This window comes from Lathyrus oleraceus, chromosome 7 (assembly GCF_024323335.1).
Source record: "Lathyrus oleraceus cultivar Zhongwan6 chromosome 7, CAAS_Psat_ZW6_1.0, whole genome shotgun sequence".
NCBI lineage: Eukaryota > Viridiplantae > Streptophyta > Magnoliopsida > Fabales > Fabaceae > Lathyrus > Lathyrus oleraceus.
In genome coordinates this window covers 236,061,285-236,068,217 of record NC_066585.1, presented here as the reverse complement: position 1 = coordinate 236,068,217, position 6,933 = coordinate 236,061,285, and the positions used below count along the sequence as shown (strand labels likewise).

Below are 6,933 nucleotides of genomic sequence, written 5' to 3'. Positions count from 1 at the left end.
TGTTTTCCTTAACCTAATGGACCTTAAATGTTTGTATAATTTTGTTGTGTTGTGTTTAGGCCTTGTTCTCTGTTTATAACATGTGTCTTGACTTGTTGACTTCCATACCATGATTAAAATGACTTAAACTTGAAAAGTATGTTGATTAAACAATCTTGAGATTAGGGTTTTGGTTAAGAAATTTGCAAGAACACCTTCATGCATGACTAAAACTTCCACTTGAGTTTGTTCCTCTTCATGTCTTTGAATTAATCTATGGTTTGTTTGTTTATATCTTGATTATTCAAGCATTCATAGTTGCCTAAATGTAAACATGTTTATACCTTGGTAGGACTTAGGACTTAACTTGTCTCCCACATGTCTTTGCTTCACAATGATGCCTCCCCATTTAGGGTTTTGCTTTGTACTTTACTCATAAGTCACCTTGAATATACACTTGTTTAATCATGTCTTGTAATACTCCACTTGTATTCTATCTCAATTTGTGATGTTATATTCATGTCATGTAATTGTTTATCATTTCATTCAAGTATTTCCTTGATAAACTTCCATAATGTTGAACATGTATCTCATACTTGCTCATGTGTTATCTCTTGTGGTGTTATGTAACCCTTTGTCGTGTCTTGTTTATGTTCATTATGCCTCAAAAACAAGTAAGTAGCTTCTTCATGTCTTACCAATTTATGTATATTTATGTATATAAATCCAAGGGAAAGGATCTTATGTTTACTTCCTAGTCATGTGATATTTGTTTGTTTGTTGAATTTGTTTGTCCATTCATGCATTTACCCTTAACCAAACTCTACCCTTTTTCAAGCTAAAACACCCACACAAACCTTGACTTACTTTTAGTCAATGGACTTTCAATTACATTTTTAAAAATGCTTTGATACACATGAGGCATTTCAAACACACACCTTGACTTACTTTTAGTCAATGGAGTTTTCAATTACACTTTCAAATGCTTTAGTACACATGAAGCATGTCAAACTCAAACTTTGACTTACCTTTAGTCAAGTAACACTTTCCAAAACATTTTTTACCCTTTTTATTTTCCCATTCAAAAATGCAAAGAATTTTTAAACTAAAACATAGATGAACTCAAAAGGTTCCTGTAGAGTACTACATATGTTTAGGGTGTTAATATTTTCCCTTTGCATAATCGACCCTCGTACCTTTGATGTCTACTTGCCTTGCTTCTAGTTTTACTATTTGCTATGCATGTTTATTTTTGGGTTTATTTTGAATCTTTTCCCCCTTCCCTTGTAAAAAAAATCAGTGGTGATATCAATGTTTTGCGAGTCAAGCTAATCAAATAGCTTGGTCACTGATTCTCATCGTGACACATATAAAACCCTCTATTTTAACCGGGGACGGGGTAGTGTTCAGTTAGTTTGACCTTGCGTTCAAAATTCAGAAGGAGAATATCCCATCGAGTGATCAATCATATTGTATCTCTCACAAGAGGATGGAATCACAAATTCACAATGGTTATCCCTTATCTACAAAAGGAGTGAGACAGTCAGGATCCTTGCAACAAATCAAGCAAGCAATTGTCACATGATTTGCTCTAAACACACAAAAAAATGAATAGGAGTGAAAAAAATCAAAGGAAAATCAAAAGCTCGCTAAGTCAAAAGCTTGAAAACAAGATTGACTTAGGCAAAAGTTAGGGCATCCCGGTGGACTGCAAACCCAAACGACAAGTCCATGCAAAATAAGGGAACGCAAAACAAAAGACAAAAAGAGGATCAATGAAAAAAAATCCTCAGCAAGAGCAAATATGTGGTTGCAAACAAAAATAGAAGGTGAGTGATTGTCGCTCTAAATTTTCATTGGGTTTCATAACCATAATTTCAAAATCCTTTTATGAAAGATGGATGCTTGTTTCAAGCTAATTGAACATAGGACTAGAGAACATCACGGAGAACGGGTGGGTTAGAATAGGTCTTGAGCCCTATATCCTTTCTTTCTGAAATCGTGAACCAGACTACATTACAACCCTCAAAAGACCTAATTGAAGTATGGTTTATTTCGAAAGCATATTATGGTAAGATCGCATCAACGCTGACTCCCAAAGATTTGCTTGTCATTTGCATTAATACTGATATGGCATTCTAATTGGTGATTCATTCACTATATGTCATAATCTTAGTGAACATACGTGAGTTTCAAAACTTGCATGAGCATGACATTACAATTATCATTTTCAAAATGAGCATTCTAACTTGTGAACAGGCACTTGACGTCAAGAAAGTTTACATGATGGGAAGGTTGAACATTTCTTCTGATATCCCAAAGCACATATCTCTTCATAATACAGTCAATATGGGGCAATCACATCGAGATTCAACAAATTTCTCTAAATCATCCAGACAGGGGAAAAGTTTCTTCAAGGATCATATTGGGGCACGCCACCCCCAAGAGCACGAGAAGTCAATCACTCACAAAAATGGTTAATCAAGAGGATACAGTTTCAAGACGCTGGGGCCAGCCAGTTTGAGATCTTCAAATGATAAGACTGCTTCTTAGCTTGTAACTGGGGCAATTCATGCAGATACCTAACATACTGAGGTAGAGGTTAACTACGAAGGTACAAGCTCTCTCCGTGTTTCAGATCAAGTTCAGAGGTGCGACAACCATTGAAGTATGTGTCAAAGAATCGCGTTTGTATGACCCTTATCCTAGCCCAAAATTCCCATCACCCTCCATATGAGCATCTGGTGTAACCATTATGCAAATCATTATCTTGCATAAATCATGTCCTTTTGCTCATGCATATCATTCATATAACCTAGCATGAATCCTTGTAAACAAGAAAAGCCAAAAGTATAATTCTTAATTGGCATGTCAAAAGTCCAGTTCTTATTGGCACGCCCAAAGCCCAATCTTTGCTTGGCAAATCACAAAACTCCTGTTGCATTACATTCATTCTCAACGGGAAAATTTTCGGATACTTTGGTATTTAATCCTCTTCTACCTCGAATACCTGAAAAGCTCTCGCAATTTGCACATTCAGGTTTAAGAATATTAAATAGGGGCAACTGTCAAACCCCAAAATTTGCCCTACCTTTTTCATTTTTCCACTCAATCTTTGACTTGAGATCCATCTGCACATATTCATGTTTCATTTATGTGCATCATTCATTCATTGATACTTGATAGTTGATCACTATAGATTCAAATCTCTACGACTTGCAAAGCTAGGGTTTGTGTGTGGATCGAATCTAAAATGATGACTTGGCACTTCATCTAATCATACGGGAAGTGAAACCCTAATTTTCCTTATCTTTGATATGTGGATTCAAGAATACTTTATCATGGCACTCCTCAAGGGATTCAAACCCTAATTCTTGATGATATGGTTATGGCACCTTGTGGATACGCTTTGGGCCTTGTATTGACTACCTAAACCCTAATTGAGGGCTCATACATTGGAGATTTACTTATGAATCATCTTGATCGATTCAAAGAATTTGATTGAAGGGTATGCCTCAGGAAACCCTAATTAGGGAATATGTGGTCCTAATGTTCCTTGTAGCTTGACTTTTCATCTTGTGCTATTGGAAAACCTAATTCACCGGGGAGAGAAGTTTGACTATCATGTCATGCATCATCCATCATCAAATCTACATGACTACATGGTTGAGACATCAAATGATTCAATTCTTAGCTCAAGCATCCATATGTGCATCATATTTAACATTACCTAGGCCATTGACTTAAGTCTTTTGGTATTTGCAAATGCATAGGTCCATATGTCTTAATTTCACTTCATTCATGTAATGCAGATGGTCAAAGATGATAGATCCATTCATGGTTTGGTTCCATTGATTCATGCTTTATGGCTTGAGCATTAATCATTGTGTCATAAACCATGTCTTGTTTACAGTTTCAAAATCCAGTGTTGGCTTTGGTCAACTATTGACTTTTTGGTCAACCAAATTGACCAAAGTCAACCATCCATTCAAAATTCCGTTTGATTTTGGCATCATTGATCATTTACATTTGGTCCAATTTGCATTTTGGTTAGCAAGCATTCAACTTCGTTAACCATTAATCCCTTTTTTCCATTTTTTTGGTGCATTCAATTCAAATTCAATTTTCAAACATTTTTCCATAATCCAATCCATATATGCTTTCCATTCATGAATACTTCCCATTTATATTCATACACTTTCCATGAAATTACAAAATCCATTTAATGCGATTTCATTCAAACTTTCCATACATATCAAATGTCTTCAATGCAATTTAACTTTCCATTTTCATTCAAAATTCAACTTTTATTCATTAAAGGTTCACGTACATAATCCATGTAAATACATTACAAATGAATAAATCCAAGCACAAGTATAAACTACCATGTGACCTAAGTTCTAATTCCTAATCCAAGTTCCTAAACACTAGTATTCAACCACACATCCACACGGACAAGATAAGCTCACCATGTGATTTCATCCAAAACTAAGCACAAAAAGAAAAAGTTAACACTATGATCGCATTCCTGCTATGACAGATATCAGGATCAATATTTGACAAATGAAGGAATCAACACCAGCTACATTCCCTGCTAAGCAGTATGCAAAATATTTCAGAATAAACAAATAACTCCAAAATAAACTTCAGTTTCACTGTCAAATGACTCTCAAATTCACTTTCAGACTAACCTCAAATTCACTGACAATTAACTCCAAATTCATTTTAAAAAAATAGATAACTACCTAATGTATTTCACTAATTATTTCATTGTAATTTGATTTTCTGACAAACTGTTTCATTTGTAACTAACAGGATAATTTGCATTTGAATTTCGATTTCATTTCAGTAAAATTTCATAACAGATTTTTGAGTCTTATAAAAGAATGCATACATGCTTCAGATTAGGGAGTTCATAAAAATCTCCAAACAGAATCTTAGAGAATACACAAATTCTTCATACGTTTGACACTTCAGAGATCACAAAGCTTAGAAACTCACTCTTCACTGCACCCCTCTCAATCACATGCAAAGAGAAGAAGAAATATCACACAGAAAGAAGGTTTTGAAAGCTAACTGAAATGGGAATTAACAGAAAGTTAATTTCTAACTGACCTATTGAATTTCAGATGAATTTGATCTGCATCTCTAACAGAAATGGGAAGAACGAAAAATTCTATAAATACATCTTCACTCACAGATCGAGAGGTGCTGGTTTTCTGAAGTCATAATTTCTCGTTCTCTCTCTTTTTTCGTCCTTCGTGGGAACTGCAGAAGACGAATTCTTCAATCTGTCTGCATTCATCACAAATCAGAGAAATCCAAGAATCATTCATCTCTCCATGGTTCTCTCTCTCAATCATCATCGTTTGTCAGAGTTAATAATTACAGATTCATACTTTAGAAATCATTTCTATCACTCTGAGTTCATCTCAGATTCGCCATCACTCTGAGTTCATCTCAGATTCTCCATCACTCTGATTTCATCTCACCCTCACTCTCACAATGAGCTAATCTCACCCTTACTCTCCTCTCTTCTCTTCGTGCATTCTCAAACAGCAAGCGACAGTTACACACTGGCTACTACGATCTACAAAAGAGGTAGAAGAAGAGGAATTGAATGCAACGCAAGAATTTGGATTAAGTTACCTGAATATTCTTCCTTCTCTGGTATTTTCTTGAGGTGTGTCTTCTTCGCCGGTTTCAACAAACACCAAAGCATGTCTCTTCTTTGAAGGTTGGTGAACATCATTCTCCCTGGTCGTTCCTCTATACTATGATGTAAACCTTTGTATAAGGAACCAAACCCTGTGGTTTGGACTCCAGATCATTATTCCATGGCATTCAATTGCAAGGTTTGAAATTTAGGGTTCATCCATGGTAAGCTTCGATTTGGATGTTCAGCGTAGAATTAAAAGAAATTAAGTTAGGGTTTAGGCAGAGCAGAGAGACATGAAGAAGATAAGGTGTAATTTGGAGTGTTTGAACCTCCTCCGCCGCCAGAGGCGATTTCCGGCGCAACAGAGGCGACAACCAGAGTTACCCGGTGGAGAGAGTTGTTTAGAACACGGTGAAGCTTGTTTGAATTGAATCCTGAATGTAATCCATTTGCCTTATTAAGCTTGGGCCTAGGCATGAATTGCTGCATTATCACCATAACATTGCTTCTACATCCCCTGAGCTGAAGCACATTCCAGCGGGCCTTGCCCATAAGGCCCACACGTCTGGATGTTCGTTACAATTTTGATTAGGCTAAATTAGATCTCTTGATTAGGGTATCTTGATAATTAGAAATTAATGTTTAAATAGAAATTTTAGATTTTGATTAAGTTATAATTAGATATTAGACTAATGGATTAGAGAACTTTTAATTAGGGATAAATTGATTAGTTTAATTAGGATTTTAGAGTTTAATTAGAATTAGGATATTAATTGTGTTAGGATTAATTATTTTAGTTAGGAAATTAGATATAATTAGAATAATTGATTTTAAATAGTTTTTAATTTTAGAATTAATTCCTTAATGGATCACCCATGCGATTGACTATTTTAACCTTAGGGGTTAGTCATAGAATTTCATGTTCCCTTAGCTTATTGCTTGATTTAGATTAATTGATCTTTTAATCATTTGTTTTTCATGTGATTTTTGATGATTGATGATTAATTTGATCATAATCTTTGCATGATCCCTTAGCTTAGGGTTTGTAAATATCATTTTATTAACCTTTAGATTAGGATGTACATGATTACCAACTAATTCTAATCCCAGACAAATCAAGTAGTGGATTATACAAAGCATATCAAAGGTGTTTCATTAAGAGCTTGTCAGTCAAGATTCAAATTGTGTGACATGAGCCTTAAGTAACAGATAATGACGAGAGTGGAGAATTCATATCCTTGTCTAGGGTATCCTTGGGTACGGGATGAATGACCTAGTTGCTCAAGGTATTCGCC

The 6,933-nt window shown here is 35.2% G+C and overlaps 1 long non-coding RNA gene across 2 annotated transcripts; it reads right to left on the bottom strand.

Annotated features, from left to right (window-relative positions):
* Positions 1–4,265: 4,265 nt before the first annotated feature.
* LOC127105510 (uncharacterized) lies at positions 4,266–6,259 on the bottom strand. 2 transcript variants are annotated; one of them, XR_007795022.1, is made up of 3 exons: positions 5,629–6,251; positions 4,874–5,274; positions 4,266–4,570 (listed from the first exon to the last, which is right to left on the bottom strand). It is a non-coding gene; the product is annotated as an uncharacterized LOC127105510 (long non-coding RNA). The 2 variants fall into 2 exon arrangements; XR_007795021.1 differs by lacking the exon at positions 4,266–4,570 and having other exon boundaries at positions 4,800–5,274; positions 5,629–6,259.
* Positions 6,260–6,933: the final 674 nt, after the last annotated feature.